This window comes from Phyllobates terribilis, unplaced genomic scaffold, assembly GCF_046119375.1.
Source record: "Phyllobates terribilis strain yellow unplaced genomic scaffold, ASM4611937v1 Scaffold_2__4_contigs__length_985480577, whole genome shotgun sequence".
In the NCBI taxonomy this organism is placed as follows: domain Eukaryota; kingdom Metazoa; phylum Chordata; class Amphibia; order Anura; family Dendrobatidae; genus Phyllobates; species Phyllobates terribilis.
Genome location: NW_027362762.1, coordinates 504,602,526 through 504,618,477, shown reverse-complemented (window position 1 = coordinate 504,618,477; position 15,952 = coordinate 504,602,526).

The following is a 15,952-nucleotide window of genomic DNA, read 5'->3' as shown; positions in this document are numbered from 1 at the left end:
ACAGCTCTTCAGACTCAATCATCTGTGTTACCCCAAGCCTTAGTGTATGTACTTTCTTACAGTTAAAAGGGAGGGGGGAGCGACCCAACCCACCTGGAATTGACGATGCCAACGTCACATAAGACACAGCAAGGGGACTCCAAAAAGAGTTTCCATTTTTTCCCAAAATTGTGGCACAGACACCACTTAAACCTAGAACGCATACCTGGGGCCTCGCAGTCCCGCCCTGTTAATTGTTTTCTATTTTCTGCAAGATTACTTTAGTTAGAATTTTGAAACTCTAGGTATTCTTCATGTATATAGTTGTTTGTCATTTGAGTTTGAGTTATTCAATGTTATTTGCACACGGGCCTAAAAGGCCCCAGGTATATGAAAGTGTAGATTTTTATGGTCATGCGTTCTAGGGTTAAGTGGCATCAATTGCCCCACAGTTGCTTAAAACGGTTGGTGAGGTGATATTACCAAATCCTCAAGCTTTTAGCCTCCCAAGGATAACACAGGATTAGAAAAGTCCTTGCGAATCCATGATTTGTTCATCTTTATGAACGTGAGTCTGTCTACATTCTCAGTGGCCAGCCGCGTGCGCTTATCTGTCAGCACACCATCAGCAGCGCTGAACACATGTTCAGAGAGAACACTGGCTGCAGGGCATGACAAGATCTCCAAGGCGTGAGTGGCGAGCTCCGGCCATTTTTCCAGATTGGAATACCAAATTGAGCAAGGGTCCAGTGACACAGTCATGGCTTCGATGTTCACTTGGAGATACTCCTGCACCATCCTCTCTAGGCATTGACTATGTGTCAGACTTCTTGTCTCCTGTGGCCTTGCAAAGGATGGTCTAAAAAAGTGGTGAAACGATTTCACAAAATTGCTGTTACCAGCAGATACTGTGTTACTGTTACGGTTTGAGTGATGAAGACTCGACAGTCCCGCGGTTGGCAAGTTAGAACTGTGAGATTCACTTCGTGCACCACTGGTGTTTTGTGGAAAAGCACATGTAAGATTCTGCAACAGCGTCTGCAGATACTCCTGCATGCGTCAATCCCTTTTTATGGCAGGAATTATTTCGGCAAATTTACTTTTGTACCGGGGATCTAACAGTGTGGCAACCCAGTAGTCGAGATTACTTCGAATTCTGCAATCTGAGGGTCATGTTGCAGGTAGTGCAGCAAGAAGGCACTCATGTGTCTTGCGCATCCAGGAGGACCAAGTCCTTGTTTTGTTGGTAGCGAGGTAAGAATCATGCTTCTTTCCTCTGCCCTCTCCCCCCAACCTTGCACAACAGAAATGTGATCAAGGTCTCCCTCATCTGATGAGTCTTCCATGCCCATCGCCAGTTCATCCTCCACTTCTTCCTCGGCTCCTGCACCTTCCTCAACAGTTTGGCTGCTACCATGCGCCCTGTTTAATCCCTCTCCCCCACCCTCCCATGCCTGCCTCCTTGGTGCTGCCAACCGTCTGGACCTTGGAGATGTTATCCCTTCTGCATACGACTCCTCCTCTACTTCCTCCACCTCCTCTTGTCCGACCACCTGACTCTGAATTCTGTTTAATGTGTGCTCCAGCATGTAAATCACCGGAATAGTTATGCTGATCATGGCATCGTCGTCAGCACTAAACATCTTCGTCGCCATTTCAAAACTGTGCAGAAAGGTGTGTGGCGCCCCTGAGGGTGCAGTCACCACAGAGTTACTGCATCTCACCCAGAGGTGTGGTATCTCACCCTCAGGTAAGGAAGGCGTATGGCTCGGGACCCTAACACCTGCATCCAACACATACCCGCAGTTGGGTTAGGGCGAGATTGCTCCTAAGGGAGAGCACAGTCCCAGGTCCCTAGCTGGTGGGAGGATCCTATGTAGTGGGTGCTTAGGGGAGCAGCTTAGAGGAGCACATGACAGGGAGAGTATAAATAGGAAGCCATCTTAGAAAGAGCAAGCCAGTCAGAGGAGGAAAAGTGACAGGAGCAGAGGCTCGGCATGAGCTCTGCTCCGGAGGCGGGCCTAGCCTGGGAGGCCCAGGACTGAAGGAGAGAAGAGAGGAGTTGGAGCAGGAAGGCTCCAGGAACCGAAGGGACCCTAGGGCTACGGGCCGTGCAGAAGGCCACCTGTACTCCCGCTGCTACTAGGAGGTAGAGGGGTCAGGCCAGATAAGGGGAACCGGTCCCTCAACTAGAGGAGAAACAGCAAGGCTCAACTAGAAACCGGAGGCTGCAGCATTTCATGTACTGCAGGCAAAAGTCCACACCAGTCTCACTAAGAAGGTAGCCACATAGGACCCAGGGGACGGAACACAAGTCGCCCGCCAAGGCCCGAGGATACCGGATAGAAGTGTCACTGGGTGTGAGGTGCAGGGAGAAGGCCAGAGAAAGGACACACAGAAGGGGGTCCTGCTATGTACTCCGGAGATATCTGGGGGTGGACTGAGTCCCTCACTGAGTACGCACAGCACGACGGGTGAGATAGCTCTGGTACCTGTAATCTGGACTGCAACAACTGTGAGTAAAGATCTTGGGACTGCATCACACGGACTCTGTGTTCATTACTGACTCCCTGCACTACAACCACCATCATCCACCAACACTGCCCTGAAGCTACACTCTTCCTGTGGTGAGTAATAATACCATTGCAGCAAAACCACCAGCTTCAGAGGACTGTTCCGCAGCGGCGGCCCCTTTGGCCACACTCCACAGGTGGCGTAGTCGGTCATTATAAAATCCATATATACAAATTACCGTTGGATTGACCGCCCTGGGTCACCGACCGGGTCACCGCCACAGTGACTACAACCCCCAGCGTCTACCGGCCCGGCTCCGTGTACCCCACAGCCAAGGGGGCGCGTCAACTTCATAGGTCCCTGATCTGAGACCACTCCTGCTGTGTGATTTGCCCCACCTCTGGATCTCGTTGGCCCAGGCTATACGTCAGAAACTATTGCACCAGGGCTTGTCGATGCTGCCACAGTCGCTGCAACATGTGCAGAGTTGAATTCCACCGTGTCGGAACATCGCATTTCAGCCGGTGAACTGGCAGGCCCAACGACTTCTGTAGAGATGTAAGTCGTTGAGCTGCGGGATGCGAACGGCGGAAGTGAGCACACCGCGACCGTGCCCTCTGCAGAAGGCCATCTAGTCCGGGATAGTGGGCTAAAAATTTATGGACAACCAGGTTCAACACGTGAGCCATACAAGGCACGTGTGTAACATTGCCCCGGCGAAGAGCCGCACCCAGGTTTGCAGCATTGTCGCACATGGCCTTCCCTGGTTGCAGGTCCAGTGGAGACAACCATTCATGAAACTGGGTCTCCAGAGCTGACCACAAGTCCTCAGCTGTGTGACTCACATTTCCCAGACATTTCAAAGTAAACACTGATGCCGTTGAGCCCTGCTGCCAGCATAGTAAGGAGGTGCGCAGTTAGAAAGCAGGTGGCATTACCAGACAGGCTTTGGGTGCAGGTGGAGGACCGAGAGGAGGTTGAGGAGGCAGAAGCAGTGGAGGAACTTCTAGATAAAGAGGATTGACGTACAACTCGCGGGGACGGCAAGACTTGGACAGCAGCCCCTTGTCCTGCTGTCACCATAGCTACCCAGTGCCCTGTCAGCGACATGTAACGCCCCTGTCCATGCCTACTCGTCCAAGTGTCTGTGGTGAAATGCACCCTGTCACACACAGAGTTTCTCAAAGAAGTGGTGATGTTGTGTGCGACATGCTGGTGGAGTGCAGGCACACCTTTCTTTGAGAAGTAGTGCCGACTGGGCATCTGGTACTGGGGCACTGCGACGGACATAAGGTCTCAAAAATCCACTGTGTCCTCCAGGCGGAAAGGCAGCATTTCTGTAGCCAACAGCTTGCAGATGGTGAAATTCAACCTCTTAGCTTTCTCATGGCTAGGAGGAAATGGTCTTTTACTTGTCCACATCTGAGGGACCGAGGGCTGGCTGTTGTGCTTTGACGGGGTTGAGTAGGGTGTCCCTGGCAAACTGCCGGTCTGTGAGGAAGATGCAGGCGGACATGTTAGGTTGCCTTGATCCAAAGGTGGTGCTCTCGATGTCAGAGAGCTCTCAACACCAGCAGGTGTTTCCACTTCCCAATGAACTGACGACCTGCCAATCACACTGGCTGTTGCAGGTAAAGAGGTGGCAGGTCTGCGTCCAAAAACATGTGTGACTGCTGTCCCCCCAGTCACAGAGGATGAAGAGGCCGCGGATGCACAAGATGGGGCAGACAGTGGTTGGCCCAGCCTGCTAGGCCGCATTGTAGCACAGTGAGCTTCCCACTGCAACTTATGCTTCATATCCATGTGACGGTACATGCATGAAGTACTCAAACTATGGATTTTTTGGCCTCTACTTAGCTTTTGGTGACAAATATTACAGATAACACGAGTTGGGTCATCCTTATCGATCTGAATAAATGCCCAGGCTATGCAAGGCTTAGAGCCCATGCGACCTGAAGAGCCACTACGACTTGTGGTCAGAGGCGGAGTTGTGGTTGAGGATGCAGTTGTTGACGTGCTTCCAGTACTCCGTCTCTGTCCAGGAAGGCGGAACCTAACCTCGTCGTCAATAGCATCTGTGACGCCCCGCTGCGCTTGGTATCACAGATCCTAGAAGAGTGTATTGATGGAATCCTCCACAAGAGGCCCCCATAAACATTCACACATCTCCACCTTCCACCTCAGACCAGCAGAGGGAGCCCGTTAGGGATATAAATAGGGAAGGTGGAGCTAGGCAGTTCATGTCCTCTGAAGAGTTCCTGCAGTAGAGAAGCCTAAGAGAGGTCAGTCTACAGTGGAGCTCAGTCTAGTCTAGAGAACTCAGTTAATAGTTCAGCAGTGGAGCACGAGGCTCCTGCTAGCTAGATTCAGGGAGCCCAGATAGAGCTTAAGGTGTGCCAGCGTCATAAGATCGGTGAAGCACGGCAAGCTGCCGTTAGTGTGTATAGCCTATTGAGGGCCTGAGTAGGCCGAAGGCGAGTGGCGAGTTATTACATAAGGGGCAGAGGAGCTTAACCAGCTCACCCCGAAGCATTTACCGGACACCGGATCCGAGCTTACCGGGATCTCTATGACCCAGTAAGGCATAACCGGAATCCCTGGAGAACTACAAGTCCCAGGATCGCTAAGGTGCTGATACGTAACAGAGCCAGGAGACGCTTAGGCCCCGCATACTGGGAGCGTGAACTTCAAGAGAAGGCCCTACCACAAGGTCAGCCAGCGCAGGACAGAGACAAAGTTAGGCCTAGCTCCAGGCAAGTCAGAAACTTACTGCGCAGAGGCAAGAAACAGGAGGCCCTACACCCGCTCATTGGGGAGGATCCTGATATGCACCCTTCACCCTACAGTGCTCCAGGATGTGCCTGAATTTCCTCCAGTAAAAGGTACTGAAGTGACTACCGTGTCCGTTTCCGTTCTTGCTCTGACCCAGCTGGGTCTCGCCTGTCCTGCATTCCCCCTGCATACGCTGCCCTGAGACCTAGCTCCACCTGTGGGGAGCTATACCATCGAGCTGCCTTATCACGGGCCTCAGTGGACTGCTGCAGCGCTGGTGCTTCTCACCAGATACCACAGGTGGTGTCACAAACTCTTATAAAATTAACAATTATCCACCCTTTTAAAGAGTGACCCCAGGGTACGGGCCAGGGAGCTGACCACCGCGACATCCCAAAGGCCAGGCAAAGGCCCGGGTGACCTCATCGACTGGCTGACTGTGGGTTGACAGTAAGTGGGATCTCCAACCTTGTCATCATCACCCTGTGTGATATCACACCCGTCGTCCTCAAAGCCAACCTCTTCCTGCCCTGACCGAAAAGTCAAGTTGTCGCTCCAATCAGGTATTTGAGTCTCATCATCGTCTTCATCATTGTCTCCACCAACAGGAGTTACAGTTTGGGAACGAGGGTCTACATTATGCTCAGTACCTTCTTCATCTGGTCCTGGATCCGACTTATAAAGATTCTGGGCATCAGTGCAGATCATTTCCTCGTCTGGATTAACAGAAGCTCTGGAGCAGACCTCCGTTTCCAGGCTATAGTATGAGTAAACAGCTGTGCAGACTCAACCATCTGTGTTACCCCATACTCAGATGGGCAGCTGGAGACTTGGGAGCTGTGAGGAAGCAAGTGCGATTGGGGTGACACCTCTGAGGACTGGAGTATTTGTGATGTTGAAGTTGAGGTGGAGGAGAGCCCACTTGAAGGAGCACTTGATATCCGCTGAAGCACCTGCTGTTTTTGTGCCTCATCTGGAATTTGTAGCGATGGGCGTGTCCGTAACAAAGGGATCGTATCACATTGTCCACGAAAAGAAGTCGACATGTTAGTTTGGCTGGAAGATGGTCTTTCTTCTGCAGATGTTACCCCCCCCCCCCACCGCGGGGGGCTCGACCCACCAGCGGACAGGCACCAGTATTTGGAGAGGGGGGCTGGCCGTCAGGGTCCACCGCGGCTCTGGCACAAACCCGGCGACACGGAGGTGGCACGGGCAGGAACGGACTGGCCGTGTCGGCTTCTCACTTTTTGGATTTTAGAAGGGAATGACATGCCTATATCTGTGTCTCCCCCTCCTTTTACTCCTCCACCTCTTTTCTTTTCGCATGACTATATGTACTTGTCACTTTTCCATGTGTTAGTTATGTCTTTTGAGCAGTTTGTCAGCTTTTGTACACCTTTGAAGGTGTTTTCTATGTGTTTCTATGTGTTTTTGTTTGCCTGCCATTGGTTTTAACGGTGTTCGAAGGTGTTCGATGAACAGTTCGACGAACAGTTCGGCGAACACACGGGTGTTCGACGAACCGAACCGAACTCGAACACTACGGGGGTGGCTCAACACTATTTATTACCTGCCTTGTCCGTTCGATGGCCGTGATGTCTCACGCACCTTGCCATACCATTCTCGGCACAATCTCTGACCATACTATAGTTAGTTTTGTGAAAAATTCTCTGAAGTGCTCAGTGTCTAGTTTCATTATTGCCATTAGTTATGCGCTCTTGTGATAAGCTATGTCATTTCCACTGGCCTGTATAAGATGTCTAAGATGACCAGACCTCTTGCCTCTCTCCCTACCTTGATTACCTCCATTAGTACCTGTGGCCATTGCAGGCCTCTAATACCTCTCCAGTTGAAATATGTGTTATGAAACTCCACTATCCTCCCGCCTGGGCGGACTTTCACCCTTCTTTCTGCACAATATATATACGAGTTCTTAATCATTGCATAGCAAAAAAACAGCAAGGAAGTGGTATTTATATGTCATGTCCTGCTATTCACCTGTTCAAGGCTGAGTTAATCAGAAATTTAAACACACATACCATGTTAAAATCGTATAGCATAGAAACAATGCATATAAATGTAAATAATAAAAAAGAAAAAGAAAAGAAGAAAAAAGGAACATATATAATAATAATCTATAAATGATCACTCATAATTAGTGTTGAGCCACCCCGTAGTGTTCGAGTTCGGTTCGGTTCGTCGAACACCCGTGTGTTCGCCGAACTGTTCGTCGAACTGTTCGTCGAACACCTTCGAACACCGTTAAAACCAATGGCAGGCAAACAAAAACACATAGAAACACATAGAAAATGTTGTGCACACGCCCGGGCTAAGCGGCGTGTGCGTGTGATTGGTAGTGATTCCACTGGACCGTGCCGGAGAGTGAATGCCTGGAGGGGCGTGACTAAGTATTCACCCGATCCGACCAGGGTCGCACGACGGCATACGACGCCAGTGCACCAAGGAGGAACCGAGCAGAGGGACCAGGTGCTACTCCAGGACAGACCCCGGACACGGCTGTTGACCCACACAGGGGAATACAGGAACAGGCTGGTAGGCTGGCACACAGACTGGTGGGTATAGGCAGGCACGACTGGTATGCAGGCAGGCGGGTATGCAGGCAGGGGGGTAAAGGCAAGCACAGCTAGTGTGCAGACAGGGAGGCACTAGCAGGTAGGAACACAGGCGGGATAGGACCCAGTACACACCGGGACTCAGGAACAATACAGGCAGAGGGTTACAGGCAAGCACAGCTAGAGTGCAGACAAGGCTGAGCAGGGAGGACAGGGCTCTGTTCACACGGAACAGACAGGAAGGGAAAGACAGAGCCAGATACTCACACAGTACTTGCAGAGACAACGAGCAGGAGTTAGGTACGAGTTCAGACTCTGCAGAAAAAGGAAGGGAACGGACATAGAGGCAAAACAGGTAAAGGACAGGAGAGAGTTCAGACTGGAACTGAGTGTACGGAGGAGACTGACACTGCAGAGGGATACAGGAGCGGGTCTGGGAATACGGCCCCCAGAGAGGCGGAACGAACAGGCAAGGAGCGTGTTCAGACAGGACAGACCAGACACAGGAGCGGGTCTAGGAAATCGGCCACTAGAAGGCGGAACGAACAGGCAAGGAGCGTGTTCAGACAGGACAGACCAGACACAGGAGCGGGTCTAGGAAATCGGCCACTAGAAGGCGAGAGGAACAGGCTAGGAGCGTGTTCAGACAGGACAGACAAGAGAACAAGAAAGGACTCAGTTCAGACACGGGAGCTGATACCGCAAAGCAGGAGAAATACAGGACTCAGTTCAGACACGGGAACTGATACAAAAAGCAGGAGACAAGAGACGGGACCTGGCACCTTCAGAGTGCAAGCACACACTGAAGGAAACACTATGCTCAGGCAGGGATAGAAGGGAGCTGCTGAGCTATATACCAAGTGACAGACAGCAATAGGCTGAGGACGCACAAGGGGTGTGACCCACAGCAGGTACAAAAGGCAGGAAGTGATCGGGCGCCGCCCTTAAGCAGCAGAAACAGACACAAACAGACAGCATGGAGGGAAGCCAGAGAGACATTCTGGACAGGAGATCAAGTGCGCCCTCTTGCACAGTGGGAGATGGACCACCGTGCAAGGACGCCGCCAGGTATGTTACAGTACCTCCCCCCTTACGCCCCCTCTTCTTCAGGCCTGCCAGAATCTTCCGCAGGGAATTCGAGGGCCAGTCGTTCACTGGGTTGGAGGGGGACAGAGACTTAAGGGTAATCTCTGCTTCGAGGTACATCTTGTCAAGCTCACAGGAAGAAATAGACGGGTTATCAGGTACATAATGAGGAAAAGTCACTGTCTCTTTGTTATCTGGTGGTATCCCGGAGGATTCAGGAAACAACTGGAGGTCCTCCGCCGGGTCAGAAGAGTGCAGAGGCTCAGAGAAAACAACTGCTTCAGAGTACACTAGGTCGGACTCACTGGAGGAAGCAGGCGAGGTATCGGGTACCGAGTATAGGAAAGTCTCTGTCCATTCACCACCAGGTGGCACCCCGAAGGGTTCTGGAGACAGCTGGCGGTCCTCCGCCTGGTCAGAGGGGTGTAGAGACTCACGGGTAACCTCTGCTTCAGAGTACACTAGGTCGGACTCACTGGACGAAGCAAGCGAGGTATCAGATCCAGGATATAGGAAAGTCTCTGTCCATTCACCACCAGGTGGCACCCCGAAGGATTCTGAACACAACTGGAGGTCCTCCGCCTGGTCGGAGGGGTGTAGAGACTCAGGAGTAACCTCTGCTTCGGAGTACACTAAGTTGGACTCACTGGACGAAGCGAGCGAGGTATCAGGTACAGAGTATAGGAGAGTCTCTGTCCTTTCACTACCAGGTAGCACCCCGAAGGGTTCAGGAGACAACTGGAGATCCTCCGCCTGGTCGGAGGGGTGTAGAGACTCGGAGGTAACTACCACTTTGGGGTACCCATTGTCAGGCTCACAGGACGAAGCGGACAAAGTATTGAGTACCGGGTGTAGAGAAGTCTCTCTCCATTTGTAATCGAGTGGTATCCCGGAGGGTTCAGGAGGCAACAGGGGATCCTCCGCCAGGTAGTAGAGGTGCACAGACTCTGAGGTAACCACAGCTTTGGAGCATCCTTGGACATGCACACCGGTTAAAGAGAAAGAAGCATCTGATGCCGGGTGCAGGAAGTTCTCCTGTGTGGAGTCTGGATGGGCAGAAGTCTCTTCGGCCAGGAGAACTGGTGCACTACCCACGCACATTACCCATTGGGGTTTCTCCGGGATACAGGGAGATGAAGCTTCAGTAGGGACTTCAAGGTTGGGGTCAGGAGGTCTCAGGGAGGACAGACCCTGGCGTGACGGCTTGCCTCTAAGTCTAGCACGTCTGGACTGCCTCTTGAGGTTGAGAGAAGTATTCCGGAAAGCGTAGTCACCCTGTGAGGATTCTGGGTGGGCAGTAGTCTCATTGGGCTGGAGGACTATTGCGCTACCCACACACATTACCCGTCGGGGCTGCTCCGGGATATTGGGAAGTGAAGCTTCAGCAGGGGCTTCAGAGTTAGGGTCCTCGAAGACCATACGAAAGGCCACCAGGAAGGCCTGCAGGTCAAGGATGACAGGATCCCATGCTTCCCATAGGGGGGTGACCCATTTCAAGGCATCACCCGCTAGGTAGTCAATCATAAAGGCCACTTTAGCCCAATCGGAAGGAAAATAGAGAGGGTAGGCCTTAAAGTGTAGCATGCATTGCTCCACAAATGCACGACACTGTCTTGGATCCCCATAGTAACGTGGCGGATCCGCAGGAACGAGAGCTGATAGATCCATCTGGACGGGTGCGTAATTCGCCTGGAACTCAGCTAAAGGGGGAAAAAAATTTATTTATTTATTTTAATGCATGTATTCGCTGGAAAAACTTCTCAAAGAGCGAAGGCCGTGGGGCTCAACGGGAACCATGGCCTGAGCATGCTGTTGTGCACACGCCCGGGCTAAGTGGCGTGTGCGTGTGATTGGTAGTGATTCCACTGGACCGTGCCGGAGAGTGAATGCCTGGAGGGGCGTGACTAAGTATTCACCCGATCCGACCAGGGTCGCACGACGGCATACGACGCCAGTGCACCAAGGAGGAACCGAGCAGAGGGACCAGGTGCTACTCCAGGACAGACCCCGGACACGGCTGTTGACCCACACAGGGGAATACAGGAACAGGCTGGTAGGCTGGCACACAGACTGGTGGGTATAGGCAGGCACGACTGGTATGCAGGCAGGCGGGTATGCAGGCAGGGGGGTAAAGGCAAGCACAGCTAGTGTGCAGACAGGGAGGCACTAGCAGGTAGGAACACAGGCGGGATAGGACCCAGTACACACCGGGACTCAGGAACAATACAGGCAGAGGGTTACAGGCAAGCACAGCTAGAGTGCAGACAAGGCTGAGCAGGGAGGACAGGGCTCTGTTCACACGGAACAGACAGGAAGGGAAAGACAGAGCCAGATACTCACACAGTACTTGCAGAGACAACGAGCAGGAGTTAGGTACGAGTTCAGACTCTGCAGAAAAAGGAAGGGAACGGACATAGAGGCAAAACAGGTAAAGGACAGGAGAGAGTTCAGACTGGAACTGAGTGTACGGAGGAGACCGACACTGCAGAGGGATACAGGAGCGGGTCTGGGAATACGGCCCCCAGAGAGGCGGAACGAACAGGCAAGGAGCGTGTTCAGACAGGACAGACCAGACACAGGAGCGGGTCTAGGAAATCGGCCACTAGAAGGCGGAACGAACAGGCAAGGAGCGTGTTCAGACAGGACAGACCAGACACAGGAGCGGGTCTAGGAAATCGGCCACTAGAAGGCGAGAGGAACAGGCTAGGAGCGTGTTCAGACAGGACAGACAAGAGAACAAGAAAGGACTCAGTTCAGACACGGGAGCTGATACCGCAAAGCAGGAGAAATACAGGACTCAGTTCAGACACGGGAACTGATACAAAAAGCAGGAGACAAGAGACGGGACCTGGCACCTTCAGAGTGCAAGCACACACTGAAGGAAACACTATGCTCAGGCAGGGATAGAAGGGAGCTGCTGAGCTATATACCAAGTGACAGACAGCAATAGGCTGAGGACGCACAAGGGGTGTGACCCACAGCAGGTACAAAAGGCAGGAAGTGATCGGGCGCCGCCCTTAAGCAGCAGAAACAGACACAAACAGACAGCATGGAGGGAAGCCAGAGAGACATTCTGGACAGGAGATCAAGTGCGCCCTCTTGCACAGTGGGAGATGGACCACCGTGCAAGGACGCCGCCAGGTATGTTACAGAAAACACCTTCAAAGGTGTCCAAAAGCTGACAAACTGCTGAGAAGACACAACTAACACATGGAAAAGTGACAAGTACATATAGTCATGAGAAAAGAAAAGAGGTGGAGGAGTAAAAGGTGGGGGAGACACAGATATAGGCATGTCATGCCCTTCTAAAATCCAAAAAGTGAGAAGCCGACACGTTCAGTCCGCTCCTGCCCGTGCCACCTCCGTGTCGCCGGGTTTGTGCCAGAGCCGAGGTGAACCCTGACGGCCAGCCCCCCTCTCCCAATAATGGTGCCTGTCAGCTGGTGGGTAGAGCGAGCCACCCTGTGGTGGAGGCAGCTCTAAGCTTTTTAATTTAAATTGTCTCTCTAATTTGAATGAATACACTTTAAATCCATTTACAAGGATCTATTGGAGGGCAAGTCTCATGCCAGCAGCCGCATAATTCCAGCTCCAGTAGCGTCCACTAAAGCTGCTGCAGTTAAAAAGCTTTGATAAGGATCGAGCTCGGCTGTCCACCGCAAGGCATCCTACTGCCAGTCCCAGCCCCTATGCCTTGGGGTGCCTCCTGATGCTCTTCACTGAGTATCCCGTGGTCCCGAAGCATTTCCTTTGAAAAAATGAAGTGTCCAAACTACAGGTGGTGTAGCTTGCTTAACAGCCGGGATAATCCGCTGACTAGCAGACCCTGCTACTAGGCACAAAGTATTTCCTGGGCTAGATGCAGTTAAAAATTTGTAATTAGATACTCTCGTTGGATGCTGAGAAAGCATTCCATATAGTCTCCTGGCACGCCATATATGATTCTCTTAAAACGCTTGGGGTAGGGGTCTAGGGGACCCTTTTATAGCCAAAATCACGGCCCTGTAACGCAATACGTCACCTAGGCTGAAGATAAATGGAACTGTAGCACCCTGAGCGCTCGGTTGCTACAGAGGTATTGCACCTCACCCAGAGGTGTGATATCTCACTCTCAGGTAAGGATGGAGTGTGGATCAGGACCCGACACCTGCATGCACTACACCACATTGCCGTGGGGCAGGGCGACCAATATGCCCCTGAGATGGGCACGACAGTCCCTGTCCCTGGCTGGAGTGGGGGGAGGGAACACTGAGGAAGGGGAACCCTGTAGTGCAGGAGCAGGGAGGAAGCAGTTCCTGGGTGCATTGAGAACGGAGTATAAAAGGTGGGCACCATCTTAGTTCAGTGCAGAGAAGTCTGAGCAGAAGTGGCAGGGAGCAGGGGCTCTGCATGAGCTCTGCTCCGGAAGCGGGCCTAGTAACAGAGGCCCAGGCCTGGAAGAGGGAGAAGGAAGGAAGAGGAGCGGAAAAGGCTCCAGGAACGAGGAACGAAGGGATCCCAGGGGTGCAGACGGGCGAGTCGCCACCGCATGCCCGAATCCACCTGCATGGAGGGGTCAGGCCAAAGGGGGAGACCGGTCCCCGAAACTAGTGGAGGCAGGAAACGACCCTCAGCTAGAAACCGGAGGCTGTGACATTTTATGTGGCGCAGCCCCTCGCTACACCCGCTAGGAGGGCAGCACATAGGGTCAGGGAAACTGGCGCCAAGTTTACCAAGAGGAGGCCCGAGGCAGCCGGACAGAAGGGTTGGTAAGAAAGGCCAGACAAAGGACACACAAAGGGGGTCCTGTGAAGCGCTCCAAAGTTATCTGGGAGTTGTCTGAGCCCCTCACCTGGTGAGCACAGTACGACGTGGGCAGCCGTTACCTGCAGACGTGGTCTGGATAATAAGAACTGTGAGTAAAGGCCCTGGACTGCATCACTGACTCCGTGTCGTTACTGCTGCTGCCCTGCATCATCAACCCCATCCTCCGCATACATTGCCCTGAGGCTATACTCCTCCCGTAGGGAGTTATGCTACGCTCTGCTGCACCCACAACACCAGCCTCAGCGGTCTGCCCTGCAGCGGCGGTTCACTCTGACCGCAATCCAGTCGCTGCAACATGTGCAGAGTTGAATTCCACCGGGTAGGCACATCGCATTTTAGCCGGTGAAGTGGCAGGCCCCAACGACTTCTGTAGAGATGTAAGTCGCTGAGCTGCGGGATGCGAACGGCGGAAGTGAGCACACAGCGACCGTGCCCTCTGCAGAAGGCAATCTAGTCTGGGATAGTGGGCTAAAAATTGCTGGACAACCAGGTTCAACACGTGAGCCATACAAGGCACGTGTGTGACATTGCCCCGGCGAAGGGCCGCACCCAGGTTTGCAGCATTGTCGCACACGGCCTTCCCTGGTTTCAGGTCCAGTGGAGACAACCATTCATGAAATTGGTTCTCCAGAGCTGACCACAACTCCACAGATGTGTGACTCACATTTCCCAGACATTTCAAAGTAAAAACCGCCTGATGACATTGAGCCCTACTGCCAGCATAGTAAGGAGGTGTGCAGGATCCCTTCTGCGCAGTTAGAAAGCTTGTGGCATGACCAGACAGGCTTTGGGTGCAGGTGGAAGACCGAGAGGAGGTTGAGGAGGCAGAAGCAGTGGAGGAACTTTGACATAAAGAGGATTGACGCACAACTCGTGGGGACGACAAGACTTGGACAGCAGCCCCTTGTCCTGCTGTCACCATAGTTACCCAGTGCCCAGTCAGCGACATGTAACGCCCCTGTCCATGCCTACTCGTCCAAGTGTCTGTGGTGAAATGCACCCTGTCACACACAGAGTTTCTCAAAGAAGCGGTGATGTTGTGTGCGACATGCTGGTGGAGCGCAGGCACACCTTTCTTTGAGAAGTAGTGCCGACTGGGCATCTGGTACTGGGGCACTGCGACGGACATAAGGTCTTGAAAATCCTCTGTGTCCACCAGGCGGAAAGGCAGCATTTCTGTAGCCAAGAGCTTGCAGATGGTGAAATTCAGCCTCTTAGCTTTCTCATGGCTAGGAGGAAATGGTCTTTTACTTGTCCACATCTGAGGGACCGAGGGCTGGCTATTGTGCTTAGACGGGGTTGATAAGGGTGTCCCCGGCAAACTGCCGGTCTGTGAGGAAGATGCAGGCGAACATGTTAGGTTGCCTTGATCCAAAGGTGGTGCTATCGATGTCGGACAGCGCTCAACACCAGCTGGTGTTACCACCTCCAAAGAAAATGATGACCTGCCAATCACGCTGGCTGTTGCGGGTAAAGAGGTGGCAGGTCTGCGCCCCAAAACAGGTGTGACTGCTGTCCCCCCAGTCACAGAGGATGAAGAGGCCGAGAATGCACAAGATATGGCAGACGGTGGTTGACTCAGCCGGCTAGGCCGCATTGTAGCACACTGAGCTTCCCACTGCAACTTATGCTTCATGTCCATGTGCCGGTTCATGCATGAAGTACTCAAACTATGTATTTTTTGGCCTCTACTTAGCTTTTGCTGACAAATGTTACAGATAACACGAGTTGGGTCATCTTTATCGATCTGAAAAAATGCCCAGGCTATGCAAGGCTTAGCACCCATGCGACCTGAAGAGCCACCACGACTAGTGGTGAGAGGCAGAATTGTGTTTGAGGATGCAGTTGTTGACGTGCTTCCAGTACTACGTCTCTGTCCAAGAAGGCACAACCTGACCTCGTCGTCACTAGCATCTTCCTCCACCTCCTCTGCTGACCTCATCTCTTGGCTGACTGTGGGTTGATAGTAAGTGGGATCTCCAACCTCATCATCATCACCCTGTGCGTTATCACAACCGTCATCCTCAGAGCCAACCTGTTCCTGCCCTGACAAAAAACTAAAGTTGTCGCTCCAATCAGGTATTTGAGTCTCATCATCGTCTTCCTCATTGTCTCCACCAACAGGAGTTACAGTTTGGGAATGAGGGTCTACATTATGGTCAGAACCTTCTGCGTCTGGTCCTGGATCCGATTCATAAAGATTCTGGGCATCAGTGCAGATC